The sequence below is a fragment of the Pseudonaja textilis genome, chromosome 3 (genome assembly GCF_049901715.1).
Source record: "Pseudonaja textilis isolate UNSWEBS1 chromosome 3, rPseTex1.2, whole genome shotgun sequence".
Classification (NCBI taxonomy): Eukaryota; Metazoa; Chordata; class Lepidosauria; order Squamata; family Elapidae; genus Pseudonaja; species Pseudonaja textilis.
Window position 1 is genome coordinate 64,548,586 of NC_141992.1, and position 22,501 is coordinate 64,571,086.

General features: G+C 39.4%; 1 long non-coding RNA gene across 1 annotated transcript in view; it reads left to right on the forward strand.

Annotated features, from left to right (window-relative positions):
* The first annotated feature begins 21,160 nt into the window (after positions 1-21,160).
* LOC148126144 (uncharacterized) overlaps positions 21,161-22,501 on the forward strand; it is a 32,485-nt gene continuing 31,144 nt past the window's right edge. Inside the window, exon 1 of the long non-coding RNA XR_015742882.1 lies at positions 21,161-21,321. This is a non-coding gene — a long non-coding RNA (uncharacterized LOC148126144). The remainder of the gene's footprint in view (positions 21,322-22,501) is intronic.

Here is a 22,501-nt window from a genome sequence, read left to right on the forward strand (position 1 = left end):
TATTCTAGTTTACATCATACACATAAGCACCCCCAAGGTATGTTCTCAGCTGTTTTTATGTTAAATGTTGGATTCGATTTTTTGTCCTGATTCGACATTACTTATATCCTCTTGATTCTTTTGCCTATGTCATTGGATAGTGAAATGGGTGGTCTATATAACCATCACTGTATACTCTGAATAAATGTCTCTTGTTCGCAATCTCCCCAAATTGTTGCTTTCATGGCATGAGTGAGATGAGCTTAAATAATCCTTAGCTGTACCAGTGTGTAAGTAATATCTTCCCTGCTGTCCACACACTGTATAACAGCAGCCTCAGGGTATGAAAAACCTGTTAGACATGGTGTTCATGATCATATTCTTCTTTCTAGCATACAAACTAATCATGTTACTATGTTGGATGGGAAAGTCCTTGGGATACCAGCTCCATCTCATCTAAAATCCACTGCTGAGGCTGCCAAAAGTCATTCTCAGTTTTAATTTGGAACTATTGTCCTTCTCCTTGCATGCAAAACCTGTGCTGCAGGTAATCTAAGACATCATTGGGACAAACTAAGATATAACAAACATGGACAGTGATCTATTCAGTTTCAAATGGCCAAATAAGTCTATTGCAAGCATGGCCTTCTCTATCCAATCATTGTGTTTCAATGGGCTTTGGCAGAAATTTGACATTTGTCCTTGTTTTCTGCATAGTGGAATTTCACACTCCTGGAGGAGAATAGAATAGAATAGAATAGAATAGAATAGAATAGAATAGAATAGAATAGAATAGAATAGAAAGCAATGCAACGTAACGCAACGCAATGCAATTCTTTATTGGCCAAGTGTGATTAGATATACAAGATCTGTCTACTAGAAATTCAGCCAGGGTATCTGACCATTGTGTCCACTTCTCCTAAGGGAGTTTGGGAAGTCAAGACAGTGCTTGAGATGTGCATACCTAAAAGGAGGGGGTGGGAAGAAGAAGCTCCTTGTCCAATCAAAATGATTCACTTGAAACATTGCTTTTTGGAGGAAGAACAAAAAACATTCAGAAGAACAATTTGGTTGAATTGTTGCTGAAAATAGGCTAATGGCCACCTGAGGCCTTAAGATCACAGTCACATCTCCCTTTTCTAAATGATCAGGTCTTGCATTAGACAACAGTATTAGTAACCGTAGTGAGTCCTTACTCAAATTAAGCCTTGGATAACTTGGACTTCATTAACACTAATCCTACAAGACTGCTGAACATGTTGAAACACTGTCTGAATCTTCTTTTTTTTTTTTTTTTTTTTGTCTTTCATGACACATCCTGTTGCAATTGCCACCAATTCACTGAACCTGTGAAGTCAAATAGCTTATTTTCGGACATAGATATTGTATTTTCTTCTTTCTTTCCCTCCGTTATCTCACTTTGTCTGATATTAAGTAGTAAAGTCCTCCCTCCAAGACTTTCTTGACAATATTTTCTTGTCCCAATTCTATAAGGTCCAGTGTATCTTGATGGGCACTGTGTAAATGATAAGGTACTTATGAGGAAGTGAATTTCCAAGATGTAATTAATGGGTGCAATATTTAAATGGTTTGAGTCCACACGCATTCTGGGCACACTTCAAATATTATTCTAATTTGGTACAGAAATGGTGCTTTGGACTGAACCCCAGCAAAAGCATTTCTCTGCTATTCATTAAAGCAAGGGTGGGAAATTAATTTTCCCAAGGGGCCAGATGAAAAATTGAGATTCCGGTGGAGGACCAAACCAAAAGGGCTGTTAAGGTACATAAGAATGCATGCGCGCACATACGTAAATGGGAAAAAAAAAATAACAGTTGCCTTCAAAATAAGAGCAATCCTTGTGGGCAAGACAGGAACAATCAAAGGGCTAAATGTGGTCTGGGGGCTGAAAAATGCCCAGATCTGCATTAAAGCATCCCAACCCATATCAAACTTCTGAGCAAACCTGGAAAAAAAAGGTGCAGCAGCCTCAACTCATGAAAGCTAAAGAACTTCTAAAGTAACCGCAAGGTATGATGGTGATGATGATGATGATGATGATGATGATGATGATGATGATGCTTTGTTTCCTGATTCAGTTTGGGAAACTTTAATAAATAACAGAGTGATCCACATAAGATCCAAAGCATTTTTTTTTTCCAAATTATAAAATAAGGCACACTTTTTCCAACTAACGAATTTGATAAAAAGGCCTCCGCTTTTTTGAGGTGGGGTTCATTTTATCAGAGGCAGCCATGAACTACAGGTCACAACCATTAGGCCTTTTAATAAAATTGGTCGATCAGAAACAATGCTCCCAGGCTTTTGATTTTGGGGCACAGTAGACTAACACAGTTCTCCTCCTATAATTTTCGAACCATAAGTCTGCTCATCACATATAATTCTTCCCACCCATCTCTCTCTCTCTCTCTCTCTCTCTCTCTCTCTCTCTCTCCATCTCCCTCTCTCCCCTCTCCCTTTCTCTCTCCCGTCTCTCTCTCCCGTCTCTCTCTCCCTTCCCCTCTTCCTTCCCCCCTCTCTCCCTCTCCTTTTCTCTCTCTCTCTCTTCTCTGTGTATGTGTGTTGAACCCTTTCATTCAGAGCAGAATCATAATGTCTAAACCAGTCTGATGACTTCAGTAATGCCAGCCAAATCAGTATTAAGGCAGTAGGATTGTCAAAAATATGTGTTCTGCCTGAACACAGAACAGATTTTTCATTCTGTGTCTTTGTAGTTTTGCTTATTGTTCTTTCCTTTGGCAAAGAGGCAGATGGTTTGCAAGATAGAACTGTACTTTCCTCTTCTAATCTGGGGGGTAAATGTGCCTATTAGTTTTAAGTCAACCTCTACTGCTTTCTCCTGTACATTTATTTACCAAAAGCAAAAGTAATAAACACTGACAACATTAAAAGGCCTCTGGGAAGGCAGACTTTGTTTGCTGTGTAAACATTCCAGTTTTAGCATCACCTACAAACAATATTGCTGTTTAAAAAGGAGAATTCTTCCTTTTTTTCCCCAGCAAATGTTATAATTTTGTAAACATGTTCACAGAATAAAATTAATAGGGCATAGAACACTTTGGATATTATGGTCCCATTTTATTCATGTATTGCATATTTTAAGTGTGAAATTATTTTAGAAAAAATGCCTAATGGATGCTTTCTGTTAAAAAATAAGCCAACAATGCTGCTTGATACACACACATCCAAATCCCAATGACAAAATACTTGGGATCTAAATATCTATTATATACAAATATCTTTATCCTTGATAGCCATTCCTTTAGGAAAAACGATTTAATACAACTCGTTGAAATAATGAATTAAACAGAATAATCATTGCTTGTGCTGGCTTACATCTCACTGAAACTTTTCTTTTAAAGAAAAGTGCACCAAGACAAATTCCTTGTGTGTCCATCACACTTGGCCAATAAAGAATTCTATTCTATTCTATTCTATTCTATTCTATTCTATTCTATTGTGCACAAGTGACAGTTTTAAGATAGTGATAGGCAACTTTTTAGTGCGTAGCAGGTGCATTTATTCAATTATTACTGTATTGTTTAATAACTGAGATTTTATGAACCCAGAACAATCAAATAATGATGCCATGCATCCAGGCAGTGCTGGAATTTCCAAGAAACAGGATTAAAGGGGGAGTTTAGTTTTATTTATTTTTTCCTTGCATTAGATTGTTAAGCCTATCCTACTTCCTGCACACTTGAACTTCTATAGGTAGCAGTACCTATATAGTACATGGCTGGCTGGGAGTCCACAGGTCCTAAAGTTGCCAAGATTAGACACCTCTGGCATAATTCCTCACCATCACCAGAGGGTCCATGAACTACAGCAATATTGCTGCTGTTAGCTGGAGCTTAGGCACAAATGAATTTGAGTTTTCTTTTTGAAAACTCAAACATGAATAAATATCCTGGCACAGTAACAATCCACCTGATTCATGTCTGTCGGAAGGCAATACAACCCGGAACTGTGATTCTGAAGAGCTGCATTCCTGTTGGGAAAGTCAGCATTTCTAACCCACTACACACTTACCTGATAAGCAATTTCTCCTCTCTCAAACAATAATGAGTGATTATTTACATGCTTCATGCAGCAGACTTGTAAAATCTCTTGCTGTGAACATTCCTTGAGATGTCTGTTAAAGAAGTCGAGCAAACATGCTGCCATTTCTCCAACAAAAGGAACAAAGAGGAGAGAAGGATTGAATTAAATTTAACCCTTGCAGAAATATATTGGAAAAATAACTTCCTATGATTTGGAAAGGTTCCTTTGGACCTTCTGCTTGTAAGGATAGTCCACTCACCCTTTCTCAAGAACAAGTAGGGGGTTGGACATCTCCAAGGTCCCTTCCAACTCTGTTATTCTGTTACTGTCATCCTCACTTTGCTTTAAGCTTGCCAAGAAGGCAACTTCTGCCCGTAATTTGTGGTGTAGTAAATCAAAAGTAACGTTTATCTAACTTCTGACAGCACAAGTGGTAGCTTGCTATCTGCCTTTTATACTTTGTTTAGGCAACATATCCACCCAATGAAATATACAGTGTTGTTGTGGACAAACCGCTCTGTTCTAGTCACTAGTCGCTTTTTTCCAAAGCTATTTTGTTCTGGGTTGCAGAACCAGTCAAATGGAGGGAAGGCTACAAGAAGGAGATAGAGCAGGACAGAAGGCTCCTTGGAATTTGTGTGGATGCATTTGTGCAGAAGAGCAGAATTAGAAAGCAAATAAACCCCAAACCTCTTCCTGACAAGCAGGAAGAAGGAAACAAACCATCTTCTTCTGCTTTGAGTAGATGTTCCACCTAGTTGCCCTAGTTTAAAATTTAGTAGTATTTTGGGCTGGATGAAGAATGATGGGGCTTGTTAAAGCCAAGTGCTGGAAGAAGGCAATTGACAATAATTTGCCAGATGAATTTTCCAGTTGATATGACAGCAAGAATGGTGAAATAATGAAACCGTGCTCCACTAATAAACCAATGAAATGCTGTCGTGGACAAGTACGTCCTACCCTGGGAAGGGCCTATCCAATTGATTATATGACTACTGGATATTTTTTGTTAATGCAGATGAAAGTCATATGTTCTCAAAGATCCATTCAAAAACTGGAAAAGGATTGCCACTTGCCTTCCTAGAACAGGCAGGAGGATAAAGGAACAGAGGAATCCAGTGGAGGGCTATGGTAACCATCATTAAAACAGAACATTTAGCCAGTGACATTTGAGTATCTTTGTCTTGACCATAGATTGAATGCTAAGTGTAAGGAGGTTAGATCATCCAGGGAAGATGTAACAGATCTGAAACAGTACACAACACCTGGGATTATATTCCTTTATTTCACCTAGCCTCCACCCAAGCCTGGTCCATACTTGTATTGCTCATGTTCCTCTATGTCCATGGTATGCCTCTTGTTGGTGTCTGCATCTGACTGTATTATTAGTTTGATCCATCCATTCACTTTCACATCGAGCAACAAGACTCATCAGATAGCTCATTTGAAAGTGATTAATGTATTCTGTGAACAATAACACCCCCCCCCTTGTTATTATTAAACAGCCGAAGGGCAAATTGCTCATAAATGAAATGCTTAATGCATCCTAATGCTTAATTGCATTTTTTTCAGTTTTAATTTTGAGGCTGGAGGGTAGCATAGGTAAGACATTCCAACATAGGAAAAGAGACTGGATGATCTCCCCCTCCCCCCACATAACTGATTGATTGATTGGCAAGGGTTTCTTTCCAGATTGTCAGTCAAATATGCTAAGTTTGTCTGGGGCCTGGGAATTGCTATAGAAGATATATGGGCCGGCATGGGACCTTTTATTCATGCTTTGGTACGGAATTAGTCACAGAGTCAGTAAGTTGTACTTATACAAGCAGTCTTGCGAAGCTCCAATTCCGAACACATTTCATTCCATAGCATGTGTAATGGAGCAATATTGGTCAAAGAACTGTTTTGTCCTTGTAGAAGAGGAGAGGAAACATTTGTGCTGTCCATTAATTGGGGACATTGGGCATGCTGGTTTACACTGGTTTACAGTGTATGGGAAAACATACACTGTAAGCTTAGGTGGAAACAAGGAAAGCTATCCTGCACCTTGGTTTCTTTTTTGGATCGTATCTTCTTTTAACCACACATAATCCCTTGTGGGGTGAAGTCTGGGCAACTGAATGGAGCGGAGTGTTTACTGGCCGGATGCCCTTTCTGTCACCAGTGTGGAGTTATATTCAATAGATATATTCTCAACATGCCCAGAGAGAGAAATATCAGGATCGAATTCACAGCCTCCCTATTGTAAGGTGAGAGCTCCACCTCTAGGCCATGCACCACTTTGTTTCTTTTTTAGATCGAAAGAAGGAAAATATTCAGTTGGTAATAAGTTGTGGGGTCCTTGATGTTCTCTGAGTGTGGTGGTTTTCATGCAGAGGTTTCAATACCAAAGTAGGTAATATGACCACTGCTTTCTTAGTTTGGTAATAAAAATATCTGCAACAAAACTACCAAGCTGAGAGAGCACCAGTTCTGAGCTACAATTACTCTCTTCCGGGGGTGGGATTCTACAGGTTTGCACCTATTCACTAGAACCGGTTGTTAACATTCTAAGCAGTTCAGAAAACTGGTTGTTAGAAGAAATTACTGGCCTAATCCTGTAAGAAAGGCAGGAAGGAAACATTCTGGTGTTGCTTACAGAAACTGCCTCTCCATTAACTCTTGTTACATTCTTGGCAGGACTAGACTTCCTGTCTCTGGAACTTCTCTGGAGGTTTTTTTTTCCTCCTTTGTTGGTACTTTGCTTGTGTGGAGTGACCATTCAAAGTTGCAATGGCACTGAAACTTATGACCACTTACGACTGTTGCAGCATCCCCACAGTCATGAGAGGCCAGGCGAAGAGATACGTGCCTCGATGTGAGTGATGTTAAGTTGGCCACGCCCAGCCAGTCACATGTCCACCAAGCCATGCCCACCAACTAAGCCACGCCCACAGAACCAGTTGTTAAAAAAATTGAATCCCACCCCTGCTCTCTTCTGTTTTTAGTAAGATGATGTACAGTAAGTAAAACTGTACAGAAATGCAGGAATAAAATGACTGCATCTTACCTATGTTGGGGCCAGTGGGGATTTAGGCATGATTTTCATCCTGGATTGGAGTAATAAGGCATAATGAAATAAATGACATGAATATCATTTGCTGGAATGAAAATATTGTTCCCTCCTTATGTCCCGGATTGTACCAACAATCAAAGTAGAAGTATCAATAGATTTTTTTAAATGTACTTTATTTACTTTGGACCATTCAATTTGTTGTCTTAATACCTCCTTCTATTTGGGGAAAGGTTCTGAACAAATGTAAATTAAAAATGAAGAAAACTTGTCCTTTTGAAGATTGCCGTAACTATGAGTTTCAATGTGTTCAGAGTCTAAATACCACAAGTATTATAATTTATTTTGTCTTGAATCAAGAGATGTTTTTTTCCTGCTTTAACACTATTATTGTCAATCTTATCAATCCTAGGCACCCTATGCCTCATTAATCCTCTATAAATATTCATAAGAACAATTTCTGGATCCTTCTTTCTGTTTTCATATCTTTCTCAGGACAGAGATCCTATAATCTATATCTTGTCTGGTAGCTTTCTCCCCATGACCAGTATAATTGAAAAGTCAATAACACACAATTTAGAAGCCCATTTCACTTAATTCACTAGAGTTTGTGTTGTCAGGCTGTGAGTGTTATACTAATAGTAAGAAAAGGGTTTCATGGAATAGCAAAGTTCAAAGCAAGCCATGCTTTCAAGATTGGCCATTTTTAAACAATTTTTTATACTATGTTTTTAGCCAACACTGTTTTTCTAAAACAATCGTATATAGCTTCTGTTGGCACATCCTAGACAATCCAGTGATCCCTCTTATGTTATTCACCTTTGTCTACTCCCAATTAGGGTAATTGAGTTTGGAGGCCAAATTTATCCTGTTAAAAGTACAATGGTCCTGGCTTTAGTCTCTAGTGACCTACAAGGGGACAATAGAAGGTAGCTAGATAATTCACTGGTTTATTCTATGATTTTTATAGCCCTCTCAATAGAGAATCTGGATAGGTTACAGGTGAAATAGTAAACACCAGGATAAAATAAATCAAAATTATGTTTAAAAAGTCAATATACAATAATAGTAATAATTCAATCCTCTCCCCCACAATAGGATACCAATAGATCTTAGCTAGAGTTAACATCCAGTGGGGAAAAAAAAACCCTTTTTTAAATATCTGAGAACCAGGAAAGAGCTTTTTTTTCTGATCATAAGTAGTTTTGAAATGTCACTGTTCAGTTGGAGAGTCCAGAAAAAGTAACACCTGGGACATTATTTTACCCGAAGTATAAAACTTTACTGAATAAACCACATTGGCAGAAAAGAAGCGAAACCAGCTCTGGGTTTTCCATGCAAAAGCAAGTATAGTTAATTCCCCCTTTCCCTACGGGCCACCCACAGTCCATTACATCCACCAATCACTTATGTTCATTTTGTTATGGGAACACGCCAGCTACACTGGGACATCTGCTCAGGGTGTCCCTCAGGTGAACGCAGTGTCTCACGAGAACCAATAAATGCTTGGATGCCATTCCCCCCCCCCCCACACCCTTGCATTCTATTCCAACTCCCCGCCTCACTTTTTTTGTCAATCTGTGAGTGAAGCAAGAATGTAGGTGAAAGTATGAGTCAGTCTTGATAGTCACTATCCAGAAGGCCTTCTCTCCCTAACCCCTTCCTCGCTTCAGAGAGAGAGCTTTTAACAGGCCTTTTCAATATGTTCTTATTAGACAGGCAGATTCTGGCAAAGTGGTGCCTGATATAACGGATATAACATCTGAAAGAGAGTGTCGTATTTAGGGTCTGCGTTCATCCACTTGGTCTTCACTCTGCCTGCTCGTTGTCCAAGAGATGAGTAATGCATGGTCACAACTTTTTGCTCTTCACTTCAGGCAAAAGCTGGAAATTATAGGCTTTTGTCAAGTGGTCACAGACAGTGGTGGGATTCTACCAGTTGGGCCAGTTCAGGCAAACCAGTAGTAAAAAATGGTACTATTTGGCTGAACCAGTAGTAAAAAAACAGCTATCAGCTTGGCCAAACCGGTATTTTTTTTTCCTCCCGACCATCAGTTGTTCCAATGATCAGCTATGCCGGGATCCCCCTCACTGTCTTACTGCTTCACCCAGGAGGCTTCTCTGAGGCCCAGGACGCAAAAAAAAATGGAGCAAGGGTGTATGTGTGCACAAAAAAGAAGAAGCCACACCCACCCAGTCACATGACCATGACCATCTAGCCACTCCCACCTAACCACGCCCATAGAACCGGTAGTAAAAATATTTGCATCCCACCCCTGGTCACAGCCCTTAACGTTTTGGACCCACACCCTGTCCCACAGATACCCCTTCATAATGTACAGTAGCTATTTTTGTATGCTGGAGTACATCTAGGTTAACTTCTACCTGTAATCCATGTTAGATTGTGGAAACAATCTTTTCCTATCTTCAGTGGAGTGTTTTGAGTCCTGTCTGTGCATTATTTAATATGTATTTGACCACATTATAATTTCCTAGTCACATCTCTGGCCAGTACTAAGAAAAACATTAATGCATACACAATTGCTGCTTCCTTATTCTCTCTTTATTCTGGGCACTTATATTTTATAGTCCAATTAATTATTTTAGTTTAGAGAAACTGCCATATTGTCCACGAAATTTGCCCAGAAGAAAAGGACAAATAAAATGCCCAATTATCTGGACGTTACAGCCTTTTGCCTGTATATCATTATGAAGCTTTTAATACAAATGCTAGATTTTCATTAGCTAAATGCCTCTTAACGAGTTCTTAAAGAATAAGGGCAACATTCAGTTTCGACTTTCACCAATATTTCTCTCATTATCCAAGTGCCTACAGGAGATAAAATGAGGAGAGCTGTCCCACCTTTGAAATTAGCACATGAATAATCAAGCTCTGCACTCTTAAAAATGTTCTCAGCCTTTTGAGGTGAGTCAACTGAGGAAAAAGACACCGCAAAAATTACTGAAGTGCTACTTTATTGGTGTTTCCAAGACTCCTTAGAAACCTAACAAAGTTTCCCTTTGCCTTTTTTTATACCAAAGAGAAATCAAGATGGGGTAACCTTGGGTTTCTTGCTCATCCCCTCCTCTTTTTCAAGGCATTTATTTAATTGTTCTTGCATTCCTTCTTCGAGGATATGTGCTCTATAAACACAGGCACCTTCCCAGAACATTGTTCCACCTACTTTATGGTACTTGAGGAAAAGAGTAATGATGCCACATCCAGCTATCAGTACGTGCATTTTTGTCAAGCGCAGGACACCAGGGGCCAAGGCGGGCAGCTGCGGGAGCTCATCTTCACATGGGGGCACTGGCAGCAGATGGAGGCAGACGCACGGGGAAAAAGGCAAGCAATCCTGACACTCTGCACGGGCTACAGGCAAGCTGAGAGATGTGAAGACAAGCCTCCCTCATCAGCCCACCCACTCCGTCCCACCGTCTCTTGGCTTGCCTGTGCCCTGAGCAGCATGTCCAGATTGTGTGTCTCCCCCTACCCCGCTCCTATGCCTCTGTGTGCTGCCAGTGCAACCATGTGAAAATGAGCCTCCTGTGGTTGGTTGACCATTCTGGCCCACCAACTCTCCGCTTTCCTGCAGCCTGCCTGCATGTCCAGATTGCGTGCCTACCCCTCCCCCCACTCACTTCTGCCTCTGTCTGCTGCTTGGACAGGTAATCAACGCACCTGCGGTGCATGGGCTGCACAGCCCCAGAGTGCGCTGGCCAAGGGGCCAGCGGACTGGAGCTGCTGCCGGACTTCAGCCCCCGCATGCTCACCACCAAGCTAGTCACCCTGAAATAATGTTTCCCCCAAAATAAGTAGTGCTTATTTTGGAGCCCCAGATAGTATAAGACCAGGTCTTATTTTTGAGGAAACTGTGTGTGTGTGTGTGCGCGCGTGCATGTGTGATATATTATTATTCTATTAATGATAGGTCTAAACATGTACATATTTAGAGATATTGATAATCCAAATCACAGGATTGAGAGCAGACAGAATGAAGGCAGACAAGTGAGTTTCTCCTAACATTCTTCAGTCCTAGTCAACCCACTAACAGTTAATAATGATAATCTAATAAATCCACACTAGGCTTGTCAAACAAGTCTTAGGGGATTTGAGCTATCAGATCTCATTAAAAACAGCATTAAACACTCACCCTTTCTAAGACTGACTTAACAATTGAGGCCACACAATCTGGAACAACTAAGGAAAAAAACATCCTCAGCTGGATGTCCTCCAGATGTGTGATGCTATATCTACCATAATTTTCAGTCATTGGCAAACTGACTGAGACCTGTGAGAGGCATGAATACATATGTATATCACATAATACCCATACCCATATACACATACTCTGTGTGTTTGTGTGTGTGTAAAAATAAATAAAAAGTATTGAGCTGAGGGAAGCTGGCCTAAAATAATGTTAATAAGGAAGATAGTAAAAACAAGCAAACTAATAGGGAAAAAGCAAGACTTAGAATATTTATCCAAGTAGCACTATTAATATAGTTAACTAAAAAAGCATTAAATCTGAGAAAAGGGTTAAAGTACTTATCAATTCAGTCATGTTCCAAAAAGCATAGAAATAGTTATCCAGAAGTTTTTTTAAACACACAAAGACATGTAATTGAGTACTCAAAGCACATTACTTCACAAAGGTAAGTTTAAATTATTTTCCATCATTCAACAAAACAATAAAAGTATCTAATAAAAATGAAAAGCAGTTCCTTATCTCTTTAAAATCGAAATAGTATATTTACTCAGAACTATTGAGCTAATCAGTGCGTCTTACTTCCAAATATAGAACCATGTTTTTATAGTACAGACTTTTAACAATATGAATAAATAAGCTTCAGATACTGATAATGAGATATCTTAGAATCTGAATCAGAATAGAGCTGGAAGGGACCTTGGAGGTCTTCTAGTCCAGCCCCCTGCTCAAGCAGGAGAACCTATATCATTTCATACCATTTCTTCTCTATTTTAATTTTTTAATAGTCTCTCAAAAAAAGACCAGGTTCTCATGCTCAAAACTGAACTCTTCCATAAAGAATTTGTAGACTTGCTGGCTAAGCTGAATAGATGTAGAGTTGAGATGTGTTTATAATGATTCATTTCATGTTTATTTTTTTCCTAAAACATAGATACTTTATGTAAGTTGTAATAATTTTTACCATGAATGTTTTTACCTTCTCTGGATGTTTTATCTGTTAACCATCAGCAGTTCTATGAGATTTAGTAATATAAAAGAAGAATAAATGACATTTTTTAAATTTAAAAATGTTATCAGATGCATAAAAATGGGGGGGGGGACTCATAGAAAAATATATTGTATTTTTCAAAATAACTCTGGCATTTTAGATATCACTATTTCTTAAACATAGCTTGAATGTAAAATGGCAAGGTCCTTTCATTTCACCAGCTGGGTGAAATGTTTATATGGAGTGGATTTGGCAGACTTTGGAGAAATATAGCAATGATCTTTTAGGTTGTTCTGGGATTATATTGCTCACCACAGAAGCTTATTATTTATTTTGAAGCAGAAGAGTTCCAAAATCACAGCTTCTAGGTCACCAACATCTTTATGTTTCTTCTCATACCAGTCTTCAAAGAAGTTTCTGCTTAAGTTTAGATGGCAATGTATCATTCATTACACTTTCTATGTCTTTCCATAAAAATAAGATTATAACTATTATTAACTATTATAACTATTTCACATTGGAAAGAGCTACTCTGGAGTAACAATCCTAGATTGTTTACTTTCCACATATTTAGTGATGAGAAGTCTGAGGGGTATTAATTAGTGTGAGAGGAGTTTAAAGATTTCTTTTAAAAATAGGTTAAATGGTTTCCTTTATATGTAATACATTTTTCTATGTGTTTTTATGCATTTGTTTTAAAACAAATTGAAAGTAATAACTGTCGTCTAGAATTAGACACCTGAGCCAAATCATTTTATATCCATACTAATAAATTCCAATGCTGTGATTCTAATATGTGTAATATTGCAAAACTCACCAGTTTAGATCCGGATTCTCCAAACTTGGCAATTACATTATTTGTGGATTTTGATTCCCAGAATTCCCCAGCCAGCATTCCACAATTCCCCCAACCAGTCCTCAATAGTAAATTGCAAGTTTGCTGCATCCTACTCTTAAATATTTTCCATCATGTTTTTCATTAAGAACAAATTCTTCCCATTACACAGAATAGAAATAGCCAAAAAATGCAGAATTACATTCACCATGTATGTGACTCTGTCTGGAAAGGAGGTGATTTTTAGCTATCTGTCACCATTTGGGAGAGACAGTTACATTTATGAAAACTTTATCTTCGTTTCCTTCAAGAAACCATTAGCTACAAATAGATTTTAGCTGCTATGAAGACAGAATTAAAACAAAACGTTCTGCTGGTGGCCCTTTTGACTGATGCAGCCTCAATGAGATGTCAAAAACACAATCATGAGTGTCCTTAAACTCTTGACTGACAAGCTCATAAATTGATCCTTACAGCAAACAGAGAAGATTAAAGCATTCAGATAGAAACATTCATGTACACACACTCCGACACCTGTTCTCGGGGATTCAGGATTCCACAATCTTAGACATTGCAAAACACTGACATTAGGAGGTACAAAGCTATAAATAAAACAGTCTCAATTTTATATTATAAGGTAGCTCATTTTGGGGGGGGGGGGATCTAGGTGGAAAGAAGGTGGAGAAAAACAAATGATTTATTTGTTAAGGCAGTAAATCTTCACAGCTTGGTGTTAGCAAGTTGACATTTTCTCCCTTGGATGTGTTAACTGTTACCATGGCAGGATAGATGCTATAAGGCACTGTAAGCATTGCTTGCTAATGTATATAAGACAGTAGAAATAGTTTTTTAATTGAACTCGGAACATTTCCTTGACATAACAGAATGCAAATTATTCCTCCTGAATTGATCAGCCTGTTTATTTTATTTATTTTTTCATCTCCTCAACCCCCATTTCCACTCAACAACTGTAATCATTACCAAACATGGGCTAGGAGCTATAGAAAATGTAAATCACATCTGTAACCAGTGTGGATTGATTGCAAACAATTTGATTAAAGCTATAAGAATACCGAGCATCCATAAACACCTGGCCTGTTATCAGCATCAGAATAATCTTAACCTGTGATTAACCAATGTACACATCAAATAAGTGTTCCCACCACACTTTAAATATGTAATGTTCCCACATTCTGGAATTTGAAGGGGGAGGCTCTATCATTTCTTGCAGCTGAAAGAGCAAGCAAATGGAAGATGTTAATGGTAAACAATGGATAGTAAGATCAAAGAGCATGAAAAGAGAACCACAGGGAGACATCTGTGCAAGGCAGAGGAAGAGAAAACTTCAGAAGGATTGGTGTGCCTTCTTTTGTCAGAAGTCTGAAATCCATCCCCTGAAGCCAGACACAAAATAATGGCTTGGGATCAGAGGCATATTCCTACTGTACCCTAGTGAGATCATTTCTGCATGCATGAATGTAGGATTATCGCAACTCAAGCATTCTATTTATAGTTCTGAATCAGAGTGCAGGGGTTTTTTTTCTATCCTGTTTTTTTTTAACACCTCCATTTTCTTTGTTTAGCAACCTATTTCGGAATTGAAATGAGGAGGCCTTTTGGCATTTCTGCTGTTAAACATGTTTCTCCAAGGCATTTGCCAGTAGAGTACAATTTAGTTTCTGTTTCTCCCCAAACAGATTATTCCCAGCCCATTTATAGTATGCATGGGATCAGACCTATTGTGTTGTGATTAATAAGCTGTGCTTCACATCGACTTATTCAGTTATGTTTATTTGTAGAATTCAGAAACAGGACTTTGTGAGACAGGTGGGGGCGGGAATCAATCAGCCAATGAAATATTAATATGAATCCATAACATCAACAGCAAGGATGGGGATAGCAAGGATACATGAGTATTTCTGCCTTTATTAGAGTGCTAACTGACCATTGATGGTTACCTGATTGGATTGTTCATTTTCACTGGGCCTTAATGCCGATGCCTGGTGCACTTTTCGGTGGGAGCACAATCTGCAGTCCAGCAACTACTACAATATAGGCCCCCTTTCCTGCCTCTGCCACCTGCTGCTTGGCTAAGGGGTGTGCATAAGTTGAATGGGAAGCATAGTCAATTCCTTGACCTGCTATAGATTTTCAAAAACAGCCCTTTCCCAAGTAGATGCCTCCAATTGTGTTAGACAATGTCCAAAATTCTCAACAAAAGACACACTGGTTGGGAAATTTTACTATCGTACTTCTAATCATTGGAAGGGCTTCCCACATGAGTGAATACTTCTAGAGTATATTTCAACTTGCCATTATTAGAAACAATTTTAAAAAGTGATCCTTGGGTTATTTTAGTAGGAGAGGAATGCACTAGCTCATCTCTAGTTTGTGTGTGTGTGTGTGTGTGTGTGTGTGCACGTGTGTGTGTTTTATGTTTGAGTCAGTGTTGACTCTCGGCAACTGCCTGGAGTAGTCCCTGCAGGTTTCTTGGCAAGTTTTTGGAAGTAGTTTTCCAGTGCTTGCTTCCTAGGGCTGAGAAAGAAAGTAACTGACCTAAGATCATCCACCTGGCTTTGGGCCTAAGGAAAAACTAGGATTCATGGCATCTCAGTTTCTAGCCTGATGCTTTACTGACCCAAACAGGGTCTCCATCTTTGATTATATAGAACTTTCTCCTTGTACAGCTGTGGACATGCTATGAACATGCTATATTGGAAAATAAAATACAGCATGGAGAACAGACCACTACAGCTGGCATGGCTGCACACTTCTTTTTCTGTTTAGTTATAAGTGTGTGTGCATATGTTCGTGTGTACATGTATCATGTGGGTCTATCCAACTAGTTGTTCCAACAAAACAACATTTTCACTTGTGACATTGCTAAACGCTCAAGATCATCACAGGTTGTCACTGCTATGATGATGTTCCAGCAACGTTTTTAAAAAGGACAATCAGACCATTAAATGAAGATTGTAGAGCGGCAGCCCACAACCTCTTGGGCACCATGAGAAAGGTTTCTCTGTGGACCAGAGGGAGCGTGGGTTTGTGTGTTGCCTGCATCCTAGGGATGGGGCTTCGCTTGTTTGCCCGGCCTGGTTGCTGGCATGTCGTGGCACCCTGATGTAGACATAAAACTAAAATGTGAAAATGAAACCAAGATAGCATTGCTCCAGAGGAAACATGTATTGACACCCAAGAAAAAAATAAAACAATGTTAATATGGATCATATTAGACTAAAAAGCTCACCAAACGTGGTGTTAGCAACCAAATTTGAGGGTGGTATAAAAGATATCCTTCATGTAGAATTTGTGTTTCAACTAAAGAATGATTTGCTGCAGAGTTTCTCAACCTTGGCAACTTTAAGATGCTGGCTAGGGAATTCTGGGAGTTGAAGTCCACACATCTTAACAAGCTTAACAAGAATATTAAGGGCCTATTTACAGCTTGAGAAGCATTGATTTCTGAGATGATGAGATTTGGGTATTGGTATGTCTAACTGAGGGGGACAGAAGACATGCCTGCCTTATCTATGTGTGGCAGATGGTAAATATGGACTTATGTGTTCACTGAACACACACACACACACACACACACAAACACACCTTTAAAAAAAAGACAAGGAGATCCAAGCTGCCTTGAGAACACTTTCTTGAAATACAGATAATCCTCAATTTACAACAGTTTATTTAGTGACAATGTTTGAAATTACAACAACACTGGCTTATGACCGTTTTTCACACTTGCCAATGTTGCAGCATCCTGATGGTCATGTGATCAAAATTTGACCGCTTCTTAATTGGCATGTATTTATTCTAGTTACAGTGTCCTGGGGTTACCTTCCAGTGTTGGAGCACCCACAATTTCTGGACACAAGTCATTCAACTGATCAATAGTTCTCATTGTCAGGAAATTTCTCCTTAGTTGTAGATTGCTCTTGACTAGTTTCTATCCATTGCTTCTTGTCCTACCTTCAGGTCCTTTGGAAAATACAGTAGATTGACCACCCCTATTCCTTGTGGTAGCCCCTTAGATACTGGAATATTACTATCATTTCACACACACATCCTTCTTTTCATTAAATTAGACATACCTAATTTGTGCAACCGTTCTTCATATATTGTAGCCTTTAGACCCCCTTAATCATCTTTGTTGCTCTTCTCTGCACTCTTTCTAGACTCATGTCTCAACATCTTTTTTATATCATGTGACCAAAAAGGATGCAATATTCCAAGTGTGGTCTTTATAAAGTGGTACTATGACTTTAACTATGGCAAAGTCATAACTGAAACTTGGGAATATTGTTCAGTTGAGAAAGACAGTTGGGTAAAAATATATGGCCATATAATATGACCCTAGACTCTCCTCCATCTTTTTGTCTTCCTGATATGCCAGATTACAACTCCCCAAATAAGTAATGAGATGTGTTGGCTGGTTTCTGGTTGCATTTTTCCATTATTTGGCGGTAGGATCAGAATATGCTTCTTTCTCAATTCCCATGTAGATGTTCGCAACTGGCATTCTTCTTCAGGCAGAAGTCAAATAACTTCACACATGTGACAACTCCATTGAAAGGATGTGACATAGCAGACCTTCCTTTGCTTCCAGAATATGTGTGTGCTATCACAGAAAGATACTGAGAAGTGGCCTGGGAATTCAGACAAGAACTAGAAATATTAATGAGCCAAAGGGAAGGTGGCAGGCAGTAGGAAAGTGTGTGATAAATCCATTCCCCTGCCCCTTATGTGTCTGAGAAGCATTAGGAGAGGGTTGATTTGTTTAAGAGGAATCTAATTAGGAGCAGAAAGATAGACATAGAGGAGTATAATTAGCAAATTGAGAACAGCTTTGTATTTTTCAAACTGTGACGTGGTTGCTCACTAATAGCCAGGGATATACTGTTTGTCAAGTCGCTACAAGCAAGACTGTAAAATGCTACATCGCTATCTTACAGCCTTTGTGGGAGACAGCAATTCGCTGTGAGAAAAGTATGTCCTTTGCTTTAACATCATTTCTTGGCAATTTGTCAACAGATTCAGGGAAGTCATGTGAAATCTGGAGCTTGGTTTTCTCTCTTTTTCAAATGATTGCATATCAATTGAAAGGGTGGGTTTGATGTGGGGTTGACAAATTAAGGCTTGGTTCATCAGCCAGTAGATATAATAGCCTTGGAAGAACAGCCATTTCTGAAGGAGGTAAGCTGCCATTCTGAGGTGCATATTGCAGAACCTTGCAGATTCTCCCTTCCTGCTGGAGACCTGGTGACATCTGTGGCCTCAATGATCTGTGTATTAATTGATCTACATTTAGATTACCACAACGTGCTTTTTGCATGACTGCTGTTGGATGGTCAAAAAACACAGCTAGTACAAAATAGAACAGCCTATTTGTTTTCCTTTATGTGTTCTACAGTTCTTGAAACATTGATCCTATGCCAATTACCCTGACTTGCTTTTTTTTTTCCAAATGCATTTCCAAGAATTTGTTCCTTCTTATCTATAAATTCCTAAGAAGTCTGTAAGCAGAAGCATTAAAAGATTTACCTCTTGATATAGATCTCCCTCCCTCCCTCCCTCCCTCCCTCCCTCCCCCCCTCTCTCTCTCTCTTTCTCTTGTTAAGTTAAGAGGGTGGCCACAAGATTGTGATCAAAGTTCTGCCCGTTTTTTATATGTATTACTTGTAAGCACATTAAAAAAAATTCTGTTTCGATATAGCAGACGTCACATCAGCCAGTGTTTTGCCAAGATTTAGACAATTATTAATGCAGGTTTATTTATTTACAGTAGGTTGACTTTGGGTGCAGTTTAACCCATTAACTCAACTTATAATGCTAATTGGTTTTACTGTAATTTGTCAGCTCACCTAATTATGACTTCAACAACAATGATTAGGCTATTATCCATGACATTATCAGCCAAATTCGTGAGTTGGACAAGTTTTTAACTTAGTTGTGAAATTGCAACTCGCCTTGATGACTTTGATGAAAGAATGGTGGCTCAAAAATATTTTAATAAAGAAATAAGACAATGGGCCCTACACATTTATTAAGCACAGTCAACAAATCTGCTCAGAATTCCATAAAACTCTGTCGTTTGTGTGTGTGTGTGTGTGTATATGTGTGTGTACCACATAACTAAAGACTCCACTTATTGGCCCATCATAAATGCAGCTATTCCTCAAGCAGCAATAAAAGGCATCATTGTGTTAGCAGGCACAGAAATTTCAAGAGGGTCTTTTACAGCATTAGCGGTCTCTTAAGACATATTGATGAAAAGCAAACAGCTATCAATATATGCTTAAAGAGATTTCGACCTGTGATAACCAGCCCGGATTGAAAACCCCCAGTAATTTCTGGTTAGATATATAGTGGCTTTTTTTTTGCTGAGAGAAAACACTCCACTTGGCCAGATTAATCTCCATTCCATGAGGAAGTCTTTTAGAGAGGGAAAATTAAGTTGGAAAATCAAGTATTGGGCAGGTATGCAATTGAATGATAGTGTTGAAAGGTGGAGAGAGGGAGACAGAGAGGGAGAGGGGGAGAAAGAGAGAGAGAGAGAGAACACACACAATCTAGACAAGAAATAATGGTTGCAAGAATGTCAACAGCGTGCTTTGTACCTGGGAGAGAAAATAGCTTGACTAGTAATGTACTATGCACAAGGACTTAAGTTGACAGCAGAGGTGCCCCTAGGAGGATTTTTTTTTAAAAAAAATCAAGATAATGAGGCACATTAAAAAGGGGTGAGGCTTTGATGGCACAGTTATGGTTGTCATTTTGATGTTTTTACCCCTTCCCTGAGGACAGCCCTGGCTGCCAAAAAAGCATGTCAGCCCAAAGATTGCTACCTTGTATTCCAGCAGTAGTAACAAGGCAGCAGAGAGTACCATCCTTATGTATTAATCACAGGTCATACTAAGGAAAGAGGCTGTTGGATTTTCCCAATTTTTTTTCCTCACCAACCAATGGGAAAGCAACTTACAACCTTTGTCCCAAATGTAGGGTGGCAATCGGCAACATAAACGGGTGCTTTAAGTCAGGGGTCCCCAACTACTGGCCCCCGAACTGGTACCGGTCCGTGGATCATTTTGTACCGGGCCACAAAGAATGAATAATCGTGATTAAAATATATATAAAAAGATATGTTTTTGCTTCCGGGTGTCTTATTTTGAAAGACAACCACTTCCGCCCTCGCCTAACTTCCACGCTTGACTCTTTGGCGCGTATTTATCCTACATCAGCAATGCAAGCTAGCCCTCGCAAAATGAGCCAGAAACAGAGTTCCCTGGAGAGTTTTTGTGGAAAAGGTAAACGAGACAATGATGAGACAGCAGAAGGGTCACAGACTGCCTGGTGAGTTGATATTACAGTGTAATAGTTCACAAAAGTGCCTAATATAAAATGTAATTGTTGCATTCAGATCACATACTAAATATGATTAAGGTTTTTGTTACTGGAACCTTCACGCCCCTACCCGGTCCTTGAAAAAGTGTTTCTGCGTGAAATTGGTCCCTGGTACCAAAAAGGTTGTGGACCACTGCTTTAAGTGACTAAAGGTATGGAAGTGTGCGCAGGATGAAACAAAAGTGAGTTCCTAGATCAGTGTTGCTCAACCTTGGCCACATGAAAATATGTGGCGCACTGGCTGGGGAATTCTGGGAGTTGAAGTCCACATAACTTCATGCTTCCGAGGTTGGGAAACACTGTTCTAGATGCTCTTGTTCGGTAGGTCCCTTCTTGCCTTTCAGTTGAACTATTTTTGAATACAGGTCTACTGTTCTCCTGATAGAGCATTAAGCCCGTATCCAAAAATAGCTCATCTGCTGTTCACAGGCACGGAGGAGAGGCACAGTAGGAAGGGGGAGATGATAACAATGAATGAATGATTAGTGCTGCAATAGAATGGCAGTGTTGGCAGCGATTAATTAAACTGCCTGGCTTGTGCAGGTGGTGGTTGCCGCCTCTAAACTCTTACGTGGCATAAGGCCAGGCAATTTGAGGGAACGGCCTCTTTCCCAATGAATCTGCTCAACTCACCAGATCTAGCAGAGAGGGCACGCTCCAAGTCCCCTCTATTAAACAATGTCATCTTGATGGACCTGTAGCAGCACTTGCATTGTGGAACAGCATCCTGCCCAATGGCCTTCCTCCAACCCTATTGATCTTTCAGAAGACCTGGCTGTTTCCCCAGGTATTTGGGGCAAGAGGTTAGGCAACCTCTGTTGATGTGATTTTGTAATTGGAATGTATTATTTATCTTAGGAGTCGTGGGCTATTGTTTGTAATAGGTTGCGTTCGTCTGTGTACACTTTGTACGCTGCCTGGAATCGCTGTTAGGAGAATGTGTTGACCATATAAATTATTTAAATAACAAAATGGAAATAGCTAGTTGACAGAACATGTGATCAGCCTGCACATAATAATTGATCACCATGGCTCTCAGGCATCCCCAAGGCAGAAAGGAAAGGGTGTCATCCCTTCCTCCAAATTTAGTAAAAATAATCAGAATACAGACATGCAACCCCCTTTTTTGGCTGAAGCATTTTAACAGGCAGCTATATGGAAACATGTATCTGAGATGGGCAGCCTGTAAATTTACTACATACATACATAAACCCAGAGATGTTGCTGATGGTAACAGAAGGAGCAACATATAGCTGGTAAAAACCTGTTCTCTTTCCTGATTTAAATTGACTTTCTGTGCAGCACGAGAGCATTACATTTATAAAAGACTGGCAGATGCTTTGGAAAGCATTGGTCAGCCATTACATGGCAAGGCCTCTGTAGAAGCCAGGTGTTCATCCAAAATGGCCATGCTTGGCAGTTCTCAGTGCCAATGAGGAGGAGGGTCTGGGCATCTGCAGCAGCCTGAAGTGACCAGTAGGAGCCAAGTCCCAACCCTTAACTGCATCAGTAACAAAACAATCAGTACAACCTGCCAAATTGTATGAGAGCAAGAAGGGTATATAGTCATGTATAAAAATACATGACTCTGAAATCATTCTGGAGTTATATGCTGCCAAATTGAAGTAATTAAATAAACCATTTAGGTAGAGATGAGCAAGAGCTGTAGGTTCCCCTTTCATATAACATAAGGCCAAGATTGTTTCAAACAATGGTTTGTTGAGTTAGGCATAATGGCCAAGTTGATGTGCAATGCTTATGTGAAAAACAAATTATATTACAGTTACAATCAATTCTCTGAACCAAGTAAACTCTGAACCAGATTCTCAGAGTCTTTTAATTGTGAATAGGGCATTCCAATGCAAATGTTCTGTTTTTAATGAAGAGCAAACTCCTTCCCTCATGGATAATCTTCTTCCTTATCAAGTTTCTTTATCCTGCAAACAATTTGGAAAGATGGCCATAGA